General features: G+C 37.0%; 1 protein-coding gene across 3 annotated transcripts in view; it reads right to left on the bottom strand.

Annotated features, from left to right (window-relative positions):
• Positions 1–19,949, bottom strand: part of CD200 (CD200 molecule) — a 100,709-nt gene extending 80,760 nt beyond the window's left edge. The window contains exon 1 of one of the 3 annotated variants that reach the window (XM_069553324.1): positions 19,759–19,949. The gene's annotated coding sequence lies outside the window, so the exon portion shown is untranslated. The remainder of the gene's footprint in view (positions 1–19,758) is intronic. The other 2 variants (XM_069553301.1, XM_069553307.1) reach the window with 2 other exon arrangements.
• Positions 19,950–20,381: the final 432 nt, after the last annotated feature.

Raw genomic sequence — 20,381 nt, 5'->3', positions numbered from 1 at the left:
TGTTAAGCATAGAAATTTCAGAAATTATATTGAGATTCTCCTTTAAAATATTTTCAAAAGAAGTATTCTATAAAAAAGAAAAAATTAGTCCAGGCAGATGCTTTATGGAAAGATAAGCAGAAAGGATAACTCATCAAAACTTATAACTGCCCAAAAAAAAAAAAGCAAATTCCCCAAAATTGTATGTTTATAATTAGATAATTTAATAATTCACATCTTCATGGAAGGGATTAAGAAGATAATGAGATTTTGAGAGATAAGTGAGAATTTTGCCAAGATGTATATGTTTAGGAAATAGACATAAAAATGTAATACAAGATGGAAAAAATTCTGAAAATGACAGATTGGTCATAAGAATTTTAAAATTGACATTTTAACAATGTAAAGCCTTTCAATTCATAAACATGGAATGTTTCATTTGTTGTGTTTTCTCTAATTTCTTTCATTAATGTTTTATACTTTTCACTTTAACTTTCAACCAATGAAGATCTACCATATAGCACACGGAGCTACACTCAGTGTTCTGTAATGAACTCTGCATATGTGCTAAGTCAATTCAGTTGTATCTGACTCTGTGACCTCATAGACTATAGCTCACCAGGCTCCTCTGTCCACAGGATTCTTCAGGCAAGAATACTGGAGTGGGTTGTCATGCCCTCCTCCAGTAATGACCTATATGAGAATCTAAAAATGAGTGGGTATGTGTATATGTATGATTTATCCACTTTGCTGAACAGCCAAAACTAATACAACAGTATTTCCAATAAAATTTTTAAAAAATTATAGTTAATTTACAGTGTTGTGTTAGTTCAGGTGTCCAGCAAAGTGATTCATTTATATATACTATACTATACATACATACATACATATGTGTGGGCTTTCATAGTGGCTCAGATGGTAAAGAATCTGCCTGCATTGCAGACCAGGGTTGGATCCCTGGGTTGGAAAGATCTCCTGGAGAAGGGAATGGCAACCCACTCCAGTATCTTGCCTGGAGAATTACAAGGACAGAGAAGCCTGGAGGGCTATAGACAATGAGGGTCACAAAAAGTTGGACACAACTGAGTAACTAACATTTTCAACTTTCATACATATATGTGTGTGTGTATTTATATATACTTTTTCACATTCTTCTCCATTATAGGTTATTACAGGATTCTGAATACAGTTCCCTGAGTTACACAGTAGGTCCTTATTGTTAATCTATTTTAAACATAGTAGTGAATATATGGTAACCCCAAACTTCTAGTTTATCTCTCCCTCTCTGTCCCCGCCGTCACCTTTGGTAACCATAAGTTTGTTTTCCATGTCTGTGAGTCTAACTCTGTTTTGTAAATAAATTTACTTATATTACTTTTTTAGATTCCACATATAAGTGATCTTATATAATACCTGTTTTTCTCTGACTTAATTCACTTAATATGATAACCTACAATTCTTTAACCTCTTTAGTTAGATATATTTCTAAGAATTTTATTCCTTTTGATGCTATTGTAAATGGGATTGTTTTTCCTAATTTTCTTTTTGGAAAATAAAATAATTTGTTGTATAAATTATATGTAGAAACACCAAATTTTTTTTTGTCTATTAATTTCATATCCTATAACTATTGAATTTGTTTGTTCCAAACAGGTTTTTTTTAGGCGGGGGTGGTTTCTATATGTAAGATCATGCTATCTGCAAAAGGGACCGTTTTACTTCTTCCTTATTGATTGTTATGCTTTTTATTTCTTGCCTAACTGCTCTGGCTAGGACTTCCAGTACTATAGAAGAGACATGCATGGGTCTCCTTGCTTTGTTCCTTATTTTGGAGGTAAATATTTCATTTTTTCATTGTCGAGTGGGATGTTGTCTATGGGCTTTTCACATATGCCTTTAATTATGTTGAGATACTTTCCTTCTATTCCTAGTTTGTTAAGAGTTTTTATCATGAAAGGATGATGAATTTTGTCAAATGTTTTTTCTAGTGTGTTGAGATGATCATGTGATTTTTATCCTTTATTCTGTTAATGTGAAGTATCACATTAGGGTATGTATTACATCCCTGTTATTTATCTTATAACTGAAAATTTGTACCTTTTGACCAGCTTCATCTAATTCCCTCTTCCCCCACCTTCTTGCTGGTGGCAACCACAAATCTGATCTCTTTCACTATGAACTTGTTTGTTTGTTTTTGAAGTATAATCGACTTACAACACTATGCTGGTTCCTAGTGTGCGACATACTGATTCAATATTTCTATATATTACAAAATGTTCACCACAGTAAGTTTAGTTATCATCTAGACCATAAAAAGATTTTACATAATTATTGATTATATTCTCTACACTATACCTTTCATACCTGTGATTGATTCATTTATTGTGTAACTGGAAGCTTGTTTATCCTTATCTCCCTAATCTATGTCTTTCATCCTCCCACTGCATCCCCTCTGGCAACCTTCTGTATCTATCACTATTTTTATTTTGTTATGTTTGTTCCTTTTTTTTTTTCAGATTTCACATATAAATGAAATCATGTGGTATTGATATTTCTCTGTCTGACATGTCATTTAGCATAATACTATCTAAATTCACTCATGTTGTCACAGATGGAAATATTTAATTCTTTTTATGGTTGAGTAATAAATGGCAACCCACTCCAGTATTCTTGCCTGGAGAATTCAATCCAGGTTCCAGAGGAACCTGGCAGGCTAGGTCCATTGGGTTGCAAACAGTCAGACATGACTGAAGTGACTTAGCAATAGTGCATCTGTACAAATAGTACAGATTTGTACATAGTACAAAATCTGTTTTATCCATTCATCTATTAATGGGACCTTAGGTTGCTTTCATATCTTGGCTATTGTAAATAATGATGCAGTTAATGATGCAAGGAACATAGGGGCACATATCTTTTCAAATTTCTGTTTTCATTTTTTTATATATACCCATGAGTAGAATTTATGGATCATATGGTAGTTCTATTTTTAATATTTTGAGAGGAGCCTGGCTGTACATCTCCACAAGTGTCCTCTATTACCTACATCCTCACCAACATTTTTTTGTTGTTTTTTTTCATAATAGCCATTCTCTTGAGCCATTCTCAAGTGTGAGGTGATATTTTACTGTGGTTGTGAGTTGCATTTCCCTGATGATTAGTGATGTTGATCCCGATGTCATGTGCCTGTTGGCCATCTCTATGTCTTCTTTGGAAAAAATGTTTATTCTGGTCCTATTCTCAGTTTTAATTGTGTTGTTTTTGATGGTGAGTTACATGAGTTCTTTGTGTATTTTGGATATTTACCTCTTATCAGATATATTGTTTGAAAAGTCTTCTCCCAAACAGTAGAGAGCCTTTTCATTTGGTTAGTTTCCTTCACTGTACAAAAGCTTTTTAGTTTGATGTAGTTCCATTTGTTCATTTTTGTTTTTGTTCCTCTTGCCTGAAGAGACAGAGTCAAAAAAATATTGCTAAGACTAATGTCAAAGAGCTTACTGCCTATATATTCTTCTAGGAGTTTTATGCTGTCCAGTTTTACATTTACATCTTTAATTCATTTTGAGCTTATTTTTGTATGTGGTGTGAGAAAGTAGTCCAGTATGATTCTTTTGAATATAGCTGTCTAGCTTTTACTATCAACATAATTTATTGAAGATGCTGTCTTTTTTGCTATTGTATATTCTTGCCTCCTATGTTGTAGATTCACTGACCATACAAGTGTGAGCTCATTTCTGAATTCTGATTCTGTTCCATTAATCTATGTATCTCTTTGTACGGTAGTACCACATTGCATTCATGACTGTAGCTTCATAGTACTGTTTGAAATAAGGGAGTATGATACTTCTAGCTTTGTTCTACTTTTTAAAGATAGATGTGGCTCTTTGGGGGTTTTTTGTGTGTTTTCATACAAATTTTAGGAACATTTGTTCTAATTCTGTGAAAATGCCATTGGTATTTTGTTAGGGATTGTATTGAAACTATAGCACACCTTGGGTAGTATGGTCATTTTAACAATTTTAATTCTTCCAATCCACGAACATGGTATATCTTTCCATTTGTTTGTGTTGTTCCCAATTTCTTTATCATTGTCTTGTAATTTTCCAAGTACAGGTGTTTTGCCTCCTTCAGTTCAGTTCAGTCGCTCAGTCGTGTCCAACTCTTTGCGACCCCATGGACTGCAGCACGCCATGCCTCCCTGTTCATCACCAACTCCCGGAGTTTACCCAGACTCATGTCCATTGAGTTGGTGATACCATCCAACCATCTCATCCTCTGTTGTCCCATTCTCCTCCTGCCTTCAATCTTTCCCAGCATCAGGGTCTTTTCGAATGAGTCAGCTCTTCGCATCAGGTGGCCAAAGTATTGGAGTTTCAGCTTCAACATCAGTCCTTCCAATGAACACTTAGGACTGATCTCCTTTAGGATGGACTGGTTGGATCTCCTTGCAGTCCAAGGGACTCTTAAGAGTCTTCTCCAACACCACAGTTCAAAAGCATCAATTTGTTGACGCTCAGCATTCTTTATACTCCAACTCTCACATCCATACATGATTACTGGAAAAACCATAGCTTTGACTAGATGGACCTTTGTTAGCAAAGTAATGTCTCTGCTTTTTAATATGTTGTCTAGGTTGGTCATAACTTTCCTTCCAAGGAGTAAGCATCTTTTAATTTCATGGCTACAGTCACCATCTGTAGTGATTTTGGAGCTCAAAAAAATAGTCAGCCACTGTTTCCACTGTTTCCCCACCTATTTGCCATGAAGTGATGGGACCAGATGCCATGATCTTCATTTTTTGAATGTTGAGCTTTAAGCCAATTTTTTCACTCTCCTCTTTCACTTTTGTCAAGAGGCTTTTTAGTTCTTCTTCACTTTCTGCCATAAGGGTGATGACATCTGCATATCTGAGATTACTGATATTTCTCCTGGCAATCTTGATTCTAGCTTGTGCTTCCTCCAGCCCAGCATTTCTCATGAGGTACTCTGCAGGTGACAGGATATAGCCTTGACATACTCCTTTTCCTATTTGGAACCAGTCTGTTGTTCCATGTCCAGTTCTAACTGTTGCTTCCTGACCTGCATACAGATTTCTCAAGAGGCAGGTCAGGTGGTCTGGTATTCCCAGCTGTTTCAGAACAGTTTCCACAGTTCATTTGTGATCCACACAGTCAAAGGCTTTGGCATAGTCAATTAAGCAGAAATAGATGTTTTTCTGGAACTCTCTTGTTTTTTCTATAATCCAGTGGATGTTGGGAATTTGATCTCTGGTTCCTCTGCCTTTTCTAAAACCAACTTGAACATAGGAAGTTCACGGTTCACGTATTGCTGAAGTCTGATTTGGAGAATTTTGAGCATTACTTTACTAGTGTGTGAGATGAGTGCAATTGTGTGGTAGTTTGAGCTTTCTTTGGCATTGCCTTCCTTTGGGACTGGAATGAAAACTGACCTTTTCTATTCCTGTGGCCACTTCTGAGTTTTCCAAATTTGCCAGCATATTGAATACAGCACTTTCATAGCATCATCTTTTAGGATTTGAAATAGCAAACTGAAATTCCATCACCTCCACTAGCTTTTCTTCGTAGTGATGCTTCCTAAGGCCCACTTGACTTCACATTCCAGGATGTCTGGCTCTAGGTCTGGCCTCCTTAATTAGATTTATTTCTATGTATTGTATCCTTTCTAATGCAATTGTAAATAGGATTATGTCCTTAATTTTCTTTCCAATAATTCATTTTTAATGTATAGAAAAGGAACAGATTTCTATATATTAACTTTGTATACTGAAACTGTGCTGAATTCATTAATGAGTTCTAATAGTTTGTTGATGGCATCCTTAGCATTTTCTGTATAGTATCATGTCATCTGCAACAGTGACAAGTTTCCTACTTCCTTTCCAATCCAGATCTCTTTTTATGTCTTTTCTTATTTGGTTGCTGTGGCTAGGACTTCCAATAATGTGTTGAATACCAGTGGCAAGAGTGATCTTTCTTCTCTTGTTCCTCATCTTATAGAAAATGTTTTTAGCCTTTTATCATTAAGTATGATGTTAGCTGTGGGTTTGTCATATGACCTTTATTATTTGAGGTATGTTCTCTCTTTACTTACTTTGTTGAGAGTTTTTATCATAAAGGAAGGTTGAATTTTGTAAAAGCTTTTCTGCATCTATGAGATGATCACCTGATCTTTATTTTTCAATCTGTTAATGTGATGTATCGCATTTGATTGATTTGCAAATATTGTACCATCCTTATCTCCCTGGGATAAATCCACTTGATCATGTTATATGATTCTTTTAATGTATTGTTGAATTAGTTTGCTAATATTTTGTTGGGGAAATTTACATCTATGTTCATCAGTGATATTGACTTATAATTTCTTTTTTATGATGCTTTTGTATGCTTTAGGTATCCAAATGATGCTAGCTTCATAAATGAATTTAGAAGCATTTCTTCCTCTGAATTTTTTTGAAATAATTTGAGAAAGATATATATTAACTGTTCCCTGAATGTTTGTTAGAATTCACCTGTGATGCTACCTAGTTCTGGTCTTTTTTTGGCTGGGATTTTCTTTAATTACTGATTTAATTTCATGATTGGTAAATGGTCTGTTTATACTTTCAATTTCTTGTTTCGGTCTTAGGAGATTGTATTGATGCAGTGTCAGCTGTAACGTCTCTTTCATTTCTGATTTTATTCATTTGAACCCATCCTGTTTTTCTTATCAGTCTAATGGTTTAGTGATTTATCTTTTCAAAGAACCAGCTCTTAGTTTCATTGATCTTTTCTGTTATTTTTTAAATCTCTGTTTCATTTATTTCTGCTCTAATCTGTATGATTTATTTCCTCCTATTAACTTTGGCATTTATTTGTCCTTCTTTTCCTAGTTCCATTAAGTGTAAAGTTAGATCGTTAGCTGAGATTTTTTTTTTTTGCTTCCTGAGATAGACTTTTATCATGTAAATTTCCCTTTTAGAACAGATTTTGCTATGTCACATATATTTTTGGATTGTGTTTTTTGCCTCGGGTATTTTTTATTTCTTCTTTAATTTTTTCTGTGATTCATTTGTTGTCTAGTGACGTATTGTTCAGCCTCCACATGTTTGTGGCTTTTGCAGCTTTTTCTTATAGTTCATTTCTAGTCTCATAGCCTTGTGGATGGAAAAGTTGCTTGATAAACTTTCAATCTTCTTAAATTTCCTGAGATTTATTTTGTAGCCTAGCATGTGATCTATCCTGGAGAATGCTCTATGTGTATATGAAAAGAATGTGTATTCTGCTGCTTTAAATGGAATATTGTATATAGATCTCTTAAGTCCAATGTGTTGTTTAAGGCAATTGTTTCCTTGATGTTTTTGTCTGGATAATCTGTCCATTGGTATAAATGAGGTGTTAAAGTTCCTTACTATTATTATGTAATTATTATTATATTATTGTCAATTCCTCTCTTTATGTTTGTTAATATTTGTTTTATATATTTAGGTATTCCTATGTTGAATGTGTATGTTTATAATTGTTGTATGTTCTTGCTGTTTGATCTCTTTATTATTTTGTAATGTCTTTCTTTGTCTCTTATTATATCTTGGTTTTAAAATCCATTTTCTCTGATGTAAGTATTCCCTCCCCAGCTTTTTTTCTTTTGATTACCATTTGCATGGGATGCTATTTCTCTCCCCTTACTCTCAAGCTAGTGTAGATTTGGATTTGAAGTGAGTCTCTTATGGAGAGACTATATATAGGTCTTGTTTTCTTGTTTATTCAGTTACTCTTTATCTTTTGATTGGAGCATTTACTCCATTTACATTTAAAGTAATTATTGATAGGAGAGCATGGAAACCCACTCCACTACTCTTGCCTGGAGAACCTCATGGACAGAGAAGCCTGGCAGGCTACAGTCCATAGGGTCACAAAAAGTTGGACATGACTGAAGTGACCTAGCACAGACATAGACATGTGCTTACTGGGCTTCCCAGGTGACACTTGTGATAAAGAACCCACCTGCTAATGCAGGAAACGTAAGAGACATGGGTTTGATCCATGGGTCAGGAAGATCCCCTGGAGGAGGGCATGGCAACCCCCTGCAGTATACTTGTCTGGAGAATTCCCATGGACAGAGGAGCCTGGCAGGCTATACCCCATAAGGTCACAAAGAGCTAGACATGACTGAAGTGACTGAGCATGCACACATGCTCATGTACTTATTATCATTTTGTTAGTTGTTTTCAGGTTCTTTTATGGTCCTTTTTTATTCCTTTCTCTTTTTGCTCTGTTCCCTTGAGATATGGTAACTATCTTTAGTTTTATATTTGGATTCCTTTCTCCATTCTGTAAGCGTATCTATCATAAATTTTGGTTTTTGCTTACCATGAAGTTTATATATATATATATATATATATATATATATATATATAAATCTAAATATAGATTATTTATATATACACGATTACTTTAGGTTGCTGATCTCTTACGTTCAAATGCATTTTAACAACCTTGTATTTTTACTCCTCCAGGTTTACTGTTTTGACATTATATCACTTGTCTCTTGTGTATCCCTTTCCAATTTATTGTGAATATAGTTGATTTCAGTACCTTTGCCTTTTAGCCTGTCTACTAAGTTTATAGTTGATCTATTCCTTTACTGTATATTTGCCTTTACGGATGAGAGTTTTCCTTTTGTAATTTTTGAGCCTCTAGTTTTTGTTCCTTTCTTTTCTGCTTAGAAAAATTCCTGTTACATTTCTTGTGAAGCTGCTTTGGTGGTGAACTCTTTTAGCTTTTGCTTACATATAAAACTTTTGCTTTCTCCATCAAATCTGAATGAAAGCCTTGCCAGATAAAGTGTTCTTGTTTGTATATAGTACCACTCCCTCTGGCTTGCAGAGTTTTTTCTGAATAGTGAGCTGACAGTATTTTGGGAGTTCCCTTGTGTATAACTTGTTACTTTCTCCTTGATGCTTTTAATATTCTCTTTATTTTTATCATTTTAATTACAATATATCTCTTTGTGCTTCTATTTGGGTTGATTCTATTTGGGACTCTGTTCCCCGTGGACCTAGATGTCTGTTTTCTTTCTCAACTTAGGGAAGTTTTCAGCCAATATGTCTTCAAATATGTTCTCTGTCTTTTTCTCTCTTCTCCTTCTAGACCCTTATAATGACATTAGTGTATTTGATGTTGTCCCAGAAGTCTCTTAAACTGTCCTTATTTATTAAAATGCTTTTTTTCTGTTTAGCTTGAGTGATTTCCACACTCCTTTAAATTACTGCTTCTTCCCCAGGTCTCTGTTGAGTGAAATTTTGTGTGTACCTTTAGCAATGAAGTCTCTACTTCCTACAACCTTTAGGCTCTCCTGAAAGCACATCCCACTGGCCTTCAAATCCAGATTTTCTAGGGCTCATCTTCCTGGTGCAGGACCCCCACGGTGGATTGTTCAATATGGAACTTGTACCACCCACTCTTGGGGAGAACCTCTGAAATTGTGAGTCTCCTGCTGTTTGTGAGTCATCTACCTGGGATATGGGCCTTGATTATAGTGAGTCTCCACTTTCCCATCCATCTTCTTGTGGTTCCATTTTTATATCTTTAGCTGTAGAAGATCTTCTCTGCTAGTCTTTGGGTTGTCCTCATTGATAGTTGCTCTGAAGATTATAATTTTGGTGTGCTTATCAGAGGAGGTGAGCTCAGGGCCTTTCTCCTCTACTATATTGGCCAAGTTCAAGCCTGTGTGAGCCTTTTAATGTGCCATTGAGTTTAACTTTCTGGTATTTTATCAAGGTCTTTTCCATATATTTCTGCTGTTACTGGTCAGCTGTTCAGTCATGTCTGACTCTTTGCGACCTGATGGACTGTAGCCCACCAGGCTTTTCTGTCTATGGGATTCTCCAGGCAAAATACTGGAGTGAGTTGCCATTCCCTTCTCCAGGGGATCTTCCCTACCCAGGAATCAAACCCTGGTCTCCCACATTGCAGGCAGATTCTTTACCATCTGAGCCACCAGGGAAGCCCTTCCATATATTATGTTGGTGTAAAAGTAATTGTGGTTTTGCAATATTGAACTTTACTGTTTGATATTGGAATACATTCTTAAATAAATGTGGTTATATTACATATCATTTTAATGCACATTTCTCACTTTATGCTTTTTTTTTTGCTAATGACATTACTTGCTGTGTATTGTATATTTATTTTAGACTAGGGAAATGATGTTTTTTAGACAAACAGCAAATTTAAGTGATTTTCATACTCAAGTTCAAAATGGGTTGTAAAGCAGCAGAGACAACTCACAACATCAACAATGCATTTGTTCCAGAAACTGCTGGAGATAAGAACCTCGAAGATGATGAATGCAGTGGCTGGCCATTGGAAGTTGACAACAACAAATAGAGAGTGGTCATCGAAGCTGATCCTCTTACAACTGCATGAGAAGTTGCTGCACAACTCAACATCAACCATTCTATGGTCATTTGGCATTTGAAGCAAATTGGAAAGTTCAATAAGTGGATGCCTCATGAGCCCACTGAAAATAAAATAAACTGTCGTTTTTGAAATGTGATTATATGCAACAACAACAAAACATTTCTCAATCGGATTGTGATGTGCAATGAACAGTAGACTTTATATGACAACAGGTGATGGCCAGCTCAGTGGTTGGACCGAGAAGAAGCTCCAAAGCACTTTCCAACACCAAACTTGCACCAAAAACTGTTCATGGTCACCGTTGGGCAGTCTGCTGTCCATCTGATCCACTACAGCTTTCTAAATTCCAGTGGAAACTTTCCATCTGAGAAGTGTGATCAGAAAATCAATGAGATGCACCCAAACTGCAATGTGTGCAGCTGGCGTTGGTCAACAGAAAGGGCGCAATTCTCCTGTATGACAACACTCAACCACACATCTCACAACCAACGCTTCAAAAGTTGAACGAACTGGGCTATGAAGTTTGGCCTCATCTGCCATGTTCACCTCATCTCTCGCCAGCCGACTATCATTTCTTCAAGCATCTTGACAACTTTTTGCAGGGAAAACAGTTCCACAAACCAGCAGGAGGCAGAAACTGTTTTCCAAGAGTTCACTGAATCCTGAAGAATGGATTTTTACATTACAGGAATATTGGCTAAAATGTGTTGATTTTAATGGTTCCTATTTTGATTAATAAAGATGTGTTTGAGCCTAAAATTCGCAGTCCAAAACCATAATTACATTGCACCAACCTAATATATTTGTTATATAGTACATTTCTGTTCTTGTGTTGTCTTTACCTTTGGTATCAGGTAAATCTGGTCTAATAAAATGAGATTGGAACTGTTTTCTCCTTTTTAATTTCTTGAAAGAGTTTAAGAAACATTGGCATTGATGTTTAAATGTCTGGTAGAATTTGGTGCCTGTTTGGTAGAATTTAAATGTTTGGTATACTGAAGTCATTTCAGTCATGTTCAACTCTTTGCAACGCTATGGACCATGGCCTGCCAGGCTCCTATGTCCATGGGGTTCTCCAGGCAGGAAAGCTGGAATGGGTTGCTATGCCCTCCTCCTGGGAATCTTCCCAACCCAGGGATCAAACCGACCTCTCTTTCCTCTCCTGCATTGGCAGGTGAGTTCTTTACCACTAGCACCACCTGGGAAGCCCCAGGGAATGTACTGGAGGGGGTAGCTGGTCCCTTCTCCAGGGGATCTTCCTGACCCAGGGACTAAACCTGGGTCTTTCGCATTGCAGGCAGATTCTTTACCATCTGAGCCACCAGGGAAGTACTGAAGCCATCTTATCCAGAACTTTTCTTTATTAGAAAGTTTTTGGTTACTGATTCAATTTACATACTAGTTATAGATCTGTTCAGACTTTCTATTTCTTCTTAGTTTTGATAAGGTTGTGTTTTTAGGAATTTATTTCTTCTAGATTATCTAGTTTGTGGCATATAATATCTCACAGTGGTCTCTTATGATCCTTTTTATTTCTTTCATCAATCATAATGTTTCTTGCTTCATTTCTGATTTTATTTATTTGTCTTCTTTCTGTTTTTCTTCGTCTAATTAATGGCTTGTCAATATTTTTATCTCTTCAAGTCATTCTATGGGCAAGAACAAATTTTGAATTAAAAAAATCTTAATTAAATGTAGATGTACTGCTGCTGCTGCTGCTAAGTCGCTTCAGTTGTGTCCCACTCTGTGCGACCCCATAGATGGCAGCCCGCCAGGCTCCACCATCCCTGGGATTCTCCAGACAAGAACACTGGAGTGGGTTGCCATTTCCTCCTCCAATGCATGAAAGTGAACAGTGAAAGTGAAGTCACTGAGTCATGTCCAACTCTCAGCGACCCCATGGACTGCAGCCTACCAGGCTCCTCCGTCCATGGGATTTTCCAGGCAAGAGTACTGGAGTGGAGTGCCATTGCCTCCTCCAGTCACATTAGCTAACAGGCTTCAAAAGTCGGAGAGGGAGAGGGTGGGATGATTTGGGAGAATGGCATTCTAACATGTATACTATCATGTAAGAATTGAATCCCCAGTCTATGTCCAACGCAGGATACAGCATGCTTGGGGCTGGTGCATGGGGATGACCCACAGAGATGTTATGGGGAGGGAGGTGGGAGGAGGGTTCATGTTTGGGAACACATGTAAGAATTAAAGATTTTAAAATTAAAAAACTAAAAAAATTAAAAAAAAATATTTTTATCTCTTCAAAAACCAACTTATAGTTTTGTTGTTTTTTTATAAATGTTTTTCTATTTCTTCAGTCTTTGTAACTTCCTTCCTTGTGCTAACTTTAGGCTCAGTTTTTTCTTCTTTTCTAGCTCCTTAAGGAGTAGAATTAGGTTTTTTACATAATGACTATGAGAATTCCCATAGCATTTTTTACATAAACAGAAAAAAACAAATCTATAATTCATATGGAATACAAAAAGCCATAATAGCCAAATCAATCTTGAGAAAGAAGAATGAACCTGGAGGTATAGTAGTTCCTGATTTTAGAGTATAAGTACCAAAGTTACAGTAATTAAAACTTCAGAACTGTGGTAATGACAGACATATGAATAAATGAAATAGAGAACTCAGATATAAATCCATATATACACAGTTGATTGATTTTTGACAAGGGTACCAAGCATGCACGCTAGGGAAAGAATTGTCTCTTGAACCAATGATAATGTTAAAACTGGAGCTTCACATGCAAAAGACTGAAATTGAATCTTTACTTTATACCATATAGAAAAGTCAACTCAAAATCAACAAAAGACTTAAACGTAAGACTTGAAACTTAAAATCCTAGAAAAAATAGAGGTGAAAGACTTCATGACATTGGACTCAGCAATGATTTCAAGTATGTACACCAAAAGCACAGCCCTCAAAAGCAAAAGTAAGCACAAACAAAAGTTCAGTTCAGTTCAGTTCAGTCACTCAGTCGTGTCCGACTGTTTGAGACCCCATAAATCGCAGCACGCCAGGCCTCCCTGTCCATCACCAACTCCCGGAGTTCACTCAGACTCGCGTCCATCAAGTCAGTGATGCCATCCAGCCATCTCATCCTCTGCTGTCCCCTTTTCCTCCTGCCCCCAATCCCTCCCAGCATCAAAGTCTTTTCCAATGAGTCAGCTCTTCGCACGAGGTGGTCAAAGTACTGGAGTTTCAGCTTTAGTATCATTCCTTCCAAAGAAATCCCAGGGTTAGCACATGAAACTATATCAAGCTGAAAAGCTTTTGCACAACATTGGAAACAATGAACAGTGTGAAAGTGCAACCTAAAGAACCTGAGAAATACTTCCAGTAGTCTTTAACAGTCACAGAACCATCACAAGCATGCAAAGGTCTTCTGCGTCATTAACGACTTTTAAAACCATAACCCATTCATGAACGTTCCAGGTGTGGGAGAGGAAACAGTTACTCAGATACACAAGCAAATAGCTCCAGAATCAGTTCTGTTAAGTACAGTCACTCAGTCGTGTCCGACGCTTTGCGACCCCATGAATTACAGCATGCCAGACTTCCCTGTCCATCACCAACTCCCGGAGTTCACTCAGACTCACGTCCATCAAGTCAATGATGCCATCCAAATATCTCATCCTCTGTTGTCCCCTTCTCCTGCCCCCAATCCCTCCCACCATCAGAGTCTTTTCCAATCAGTCAACTCTTTCCATTGAGGTGGCCTAAATATTGGAGTTTCAGCTTCAGCATCAGTCCCTCCAAAGAACACCTAGGACTAATCTCCTTTAGAATGGACTGGTTGGATTTCCTTGCAGTCCAAGGGACTCTCAAGAGTCTTCTCCAACAACACAGTTCAAAAGCATCAGTTCTTCAGCATTCAGCTTTCTTCACAGTCCAACTCTCACATCCATACATGACCACTGGAAAAACCATAGCCTTGACTAGACAGATCTTTGTTGGCAAAGTAATGTCTCTGCTTTTGAATATGCTGTCTAAGTTGGTCACAACTTTCCTTCAAAGGAGTTCAGTTCAGTCACTCAGTCGTCCAACTCTTTGCATCCCCATGAATTGCAGCACGCCAGGCCTCCCTGTCCATCACCAACTCCCGGAGTTCACTCAGACTCATGTTCATCGAGTCAGTGATGCCATCCAGCCATCTCATCCTCTGTCATCCCCTTCCCCGACTGCCCCCAATCCCTCCCAACATCAGAGTCTTTACCAATGAGTCAACTCTTCTCATGAGGTGGCCAAAGTACTGAGCTTCAGCTTTAGCATCATTCCCTCCAAAGAAATCCCAGGGCTGATCTCCTTTAGAATGGACTGGTTGGATCTCCTTGCAGTCCAAGGGACTCTCAAGAGTCTTCTCCAACACCACAGTTCAAAAGCATCGATTCTTCGGTGCTCAGCCTTCTTCACAGTCCAACTCTCACATCCATACATGACCACTGGAAAAACCATCACCTTGACTAGACGGACCTTAGTCAGCAAAATAATGTCTCTGCTTTTGAATATACTATCTAGGTTGGTCATAACTTTCCTTCCAAGGAGTAAGCATCTTTTAATTTCATGGCTGCAGTCACCATCTGCAGTGACTTTGGACCCCCCAAAAATAAAGTCTGCCACTGTTTCCACTGTTTCCCTATCTGTTTGCCATGAAGTGATGGGACTGAATGCCATGATCTTCATTTTCCAAATGTTGAGCTTTAAGCCAACTTTTTCGCTCTCCTCTTTCACTTTCATCAAGAGGCTTTTTCATTCCTCTTCACTTTCTGCCATAAGGGTGATGTCATCTGCATATCTGAGGTTATTAATATTTCTCCTGGCAATCTTGATTCCAGCTTGTGCTTCTTCCAGCCCAGCGTTTCTTATGATGTACTCTGCATATAAGTTAAATAAGCAGGGTGACAATATACAGCCTTGACGTACTCCTTTTCCTGTTGGGAACCAGTCTGTTGTTCCATGTCCAGTTCTAACTCTTGCTTCCTGACCTGCATACAGGTTTCTCAAGAGGCAGGTCAGGTGGTCTGGTATTCCCATCTTTTTCAGAATTTCCCACAGTTTATTGTGATCCATACAGTCAAAGGCTTTGGCATAGTCAATAAAGCAGAAATAGATGTTTTTCTGGAACTCTCTTGCTTTTTGATAATCCAGCAGATGTTGGCAATTTGATCTCTGTTTCCTCTGCCTTTTCTAAAACCAGCTTGAACATCAGGGAGTTCGCGGTACACATATTGCTGAAGCTTAGCTTGGAGAATTTTGAGCATTACTTCACTAGTGTGTGAGATGAGTGCAATTGTGTGGTAGTTTGAGCATTCTTTGGCATTGCCTTTCTTTGGGATTGGAATGAAAACTGACCTTTTCCAGTCCTGTGGCCACTGCTGAGTTTTCCAAATTTGCTGGCATATTGAGTGCAGCACTTTCACAGCATCATCTTCCAGGATTTGAAATAGCTCAACTGGAATAAACATTGCTTATCAACAGGATAAGCATTGACACTTGCTCAGTGTCAGGGTTTATCATCCATTTCAATCTTAAAGCTCTTGCCTCAGAGCCAAAGTGCTTGTATAGGAAACTATCCTGAGCTTCTGCACCTTATTTCTTCCATTTATTGTCATATCACCTGGCCTAATGAGCTTCTAAAATGCGTTTTCACTTTATTTGGGATGTGTTTCTAAATGTGTATTTAATTAATCAGTGCTAGTAATAAAAGATAACATAACCCTGGAAAAAAATTTTGCAGACAATATATCCAACAAAGTTAATCTCCAAAATGTTTAAAGAGCTCCTACAACTCATAGCAACACACAACAACAATAACAAAAACCCCTAGTAACCCAATGGATAAATAGGCTGAGAATTTGAATAGATATTTCTCCAGAGAAGATACAAATGCCCAACAGGTATATGAAAAAATAGTCAGTATCACAAATTATCAGGGAAATGCAAATCAGTACCACAATGAGATATCACCTGACATCTCCCAGGATGGCTATTCTCAAAAAACAAAAGACAACACGTGTTGGTGAGAATATGGTGAAGCTGCACCCTTGCTTGTTATTAATAGGAATGCAAAATGATGCAACTGTTCTGGAAAACAGTAAAGAGGTTTCTCCAGAAATGTAAAATAGAACCATATATGATCCAGTCTCACTTCTGGGTTTTTATCTAAAACAATGGAAATCAGGATCTCAAAGTGATATTAGCACTGAAATATCAATAACCTCAGATATGCAGATGACACCACCCTTATGGCAGAAAGTGAAGAGGAACTAAAGAGCCTCTTGATGAAAATGAAAGAGGAGAGTGAAAAAGTTGGCTTAAAGCTCAACATTCAGAAAACAAAGATCATGGCATCTGGTCCCATCACTTAATGGCAAATAGATAGGGAAACAGTGGAAATGGTGTCAGACTTTATTTTTTGGGCTCCAAAACCACTGCAGATGGTGACTGCAGCCATGAAATTAAAAGATGCTTACTCCTTGGAAGAAAAGTTCTGACCAACCTAGATAATATATTCAAAAGCAGAGACATTACTTTGCCAACAAAGGTCCGTCTAGTCAAGGCTATGGTTTTTCCAGTGGTCATGTATGGATGTGAGAGTTGGACTGTGAAGAAGGCTGAGCACCGAAGAATTGATGCGTTTGAACTGTGGTGTTGGAGAAGACTCTTGAGAGTCCCTTGGACTGCAAGGAGATCCAACCAGCCCATTCTAAAGGAGATCAGCCCTGGGATTTCTTTGGAAGGAATGATGCTGAAGCTGAAACTCCAATACTTTGGCCACGTCATGTGAAGAGTTGACTCATTGGAAAAGACTCTGATGCTGGGAGGGATTAGGGGCAGTCGGGGAAGGGAATGACAGAGGATGAGATGGCTGGATGGCATCACCGACTCGAAGGACATGAGTTTGGGTAAACTCCAGGAGTTGGTGATGGACAGGGAGGCCTGGCGTGCTGCGATTCATGGGGTCGCCAAGAGTTGGACATGACTGAGCAAATGAACTGAACTGAACTGATATTAATTGTAGCATGATGCACATTAGCCAAGGTTCAGAAACAACCTAAATATTCATCTGCAGATCAATAGATAATGAAAATGTGTTATATACAGTGGAATACTATTCAGCCTTAAAAAGAAAAATTCTGCCATATATCACAATGTGGATGACCATCATGGGCATTGTTCTAAGGGAAATAAGCCAGTCACAAAAGATAAATCCTGTGTAAGTCCACTTATGTGAATGGTCTCACATAGCCAAATTCATAGAATCAGAGTGAAATGGTTGTTGCCAGGGGCTGGGGGGAAAGAAATGGGAAGTTACTGGTTAATTAGTCTAAGTTAAGCAACATGAACTAGTTCTACAGATCTGCTCTACAACATTGTAGTATTATATTGTATGCTTATAATTTTTATTAAGAGAGTCGACGTCATGTTAAATGTTCTTACCACAATGAAGTAAAATGTAAAAATAGAAATGAATTTATATGCATTATAAGAAATTTAAAATTGAATAATCCAGTAACTTTGAAAGGAATTCGACTGAAATCAAATAATTCCCCTGCCAAAAAAAACTATAAATCCAGATGGCTGTTAAGGAATAGAAATCTCTATCTTATACATGTTTTTAAAAGGAGAAATACTATATAACTAAGCTTTCTTTGAGTTTTAATTTCAAAACCTCAATTTGGAATTTTATTTCAAAGAAAGGAAAGATGATTTAAAAAAATAAAAGTATAGTCCAGCTTCATTTATAAAGCAGACAAAATTCCCCAAATGGTTTAACATTTCAAAATCTGTCAATGGAATTTATTGTATTCATGAACTACTTTGGAAAGTTCAAGTCACTATCTCAGCAAGTACAAAAACAATTACTTAAGTTCAACAACTTATATATGGTAAAACCACATAAAATGGAAATAATGAAACTTTTCCTTAAGTTGATAATAGGCTTAAAGGTCAAATACTGCAGCAGATAGTTTAGAGAAATTTTAGATGTTTTTAAACTCAGAAGTGTTTTAAAGCAAAAATGTCATTACAGGCAAGCAAGATGGTGATCTATGTGAAAAATCATTAGATCAACAGAAAAACTTTGAATAAATAAACAGTTTAGCAAGGTTTCCAGCTACAGGTTAACTCACAAAATCAATAACTGTTCCTAAACCAGTAAAACAAGCTAGAAATTTTCATTTAAAAATACGTTACTATTCATTATAGCAAACAAATGTAAAGTATCAAAGAATTAACTTAGAAAAGATCCACAAAACCTACTGAGAGAAAAATTTCAAACTTTCTTAAATAACATTCAGAAAGACTTGAATAAAGGGATAACATATTTGTAGATTGAGCAAATTACACCGTAAAGATACCAATACTTCCAAAAGTAATTAGTCTATAAATTCAATGTAGGACTAACCAAAATTCAAGCTGTATTTTTTAAAGAATTTAAACATTTCATAATACATTTATATGTTTGTGTATCCTTCCATTGAAATATCAAGTTTGAAAAGAAAAAAGGGAAACCTCTCCCTACCACATTTTAACACATAACAAAAGACCATAGTAATAAAAAGCAAGCATTCATGAAAAAAAAAAACAGTGGAACAAAAGTTCCACTTTTGAGAGAGCTGAAAATAAAGCTTATCTGTAAGGAAAGGAAAGATCATGTAGTAGATGATGTCAGGAAATGTGGATCATTATATGATGAAAATTAACCTATATTATCGAGTCTACATTAGGTATAAGTGTTTAAAGACCTAAATAGAAAATAGAAAAATAGAAAGCTAGTAAATATGATTATATTTGTGTGAGTTTAGGTAGATGAGGACTTCTTAAATAAGATTCCAAACTCAAGCTATTAGGTTAAAAAGTTATGAACTTAACAGCATTAAAGCATTAATATTTCTTTTATTTTAATTTGAGTGATGCCAAATAGGGAGAAGTAATCAATATCTTGTAGGGACAGAATCTAGGATATAAGGAATATCTATAGATGTAGACAACAAACCCGATGTCATATGAAGATGTAGACAATAACTTCTCAGATGGGGAAACCTATATGTTCATACTAAGCATGTTCATACTTATTAATACTCAGGAAAAAAGAAAACCCAAAATCAGATAAGCCATTCAGTTGGTGACAGTGGGAGGTGGGAATAGACTGTGAATCAGGGAATGAATTGAAACATTCAAAGACATGATTATTACTAATTTGAAATTACTAATTCATGAAACTATATATAAACAATTTTTTTCCATTTATTTGTAAAATAACAATTGCTGCAACTAAAGGCATGATTTAATATGGAAGGTTAAGTCTTAAATTTGAAGTATACACAATGACAGCAAAAGCCACACATTCGCCAATTACCTGTGTTCGTTAAGGAGTGTGGTTCATTAGGGGTGTCTCAGCTGGAGTGCCTGGAGAATCCCAGGGATGGAGGAGCCTGGTGGACTGCCATCTATGGGGTCGCACAGAGTCGGACACGACTGAGGCGACTTAGCAGCAGCAGCAGCAGTAGCTGGAGTGTGGTTTCAAGCACTTTCTCAGACCTACAGATCCAGACTATGATGATACATAAGATTAATACAACCCAAACACTCCCCCTAGTGTATTGTAAAGCATACTACGAATAGAAACTGCTGCTGTTGCTGCTAAGTCGCTTCAGTCATGTCCGACTCTGTGCGACCCCATAGACAGTAGACCACCAGGCTCCCCCATCCCTGGGATTCTCCAGGCAAGAACACTGGAGTGGGTTGCCATTTCCTTCGCCATTCAAACTCTCTTGACAGATCAAAATATCTTTTCAATAATGTTTTTTATCATTGATTTTTAATAATATATTGATATGGTCTCCTTGGAGAACATGTCCTGTATACTACCAAATTTATACCTCTGGTCTTACATGCTCTGCAAATTCCAGACTCATAAAGCTAGATCCTTCTACTCTTTTAACTACTTCGATGGATTGTTACTGCAGACACTTAAAAGCT

The sequence above is a fragment of the Ovis canadensis genome, chromosome 1 (genome assembly GCF_042477335.2).
Source record: "Ovis canadensis isolate MfBH-ARS-UI-01 breed Bighorn chromosome 1, ARS-UI_OviCan_v2, whole genome shotgun sequence".
NCBI classification, from domain to species: Eukaryota; Metazoa; Chordata; class Mammalia; order Artiodactyla; family Bovidae; genus Ovis; species Ovis canadensis.
Note: the sequence above shows the minus strand (reverse complement) of the source record. Positions and strands in the feature narration are given on the sequence as shown.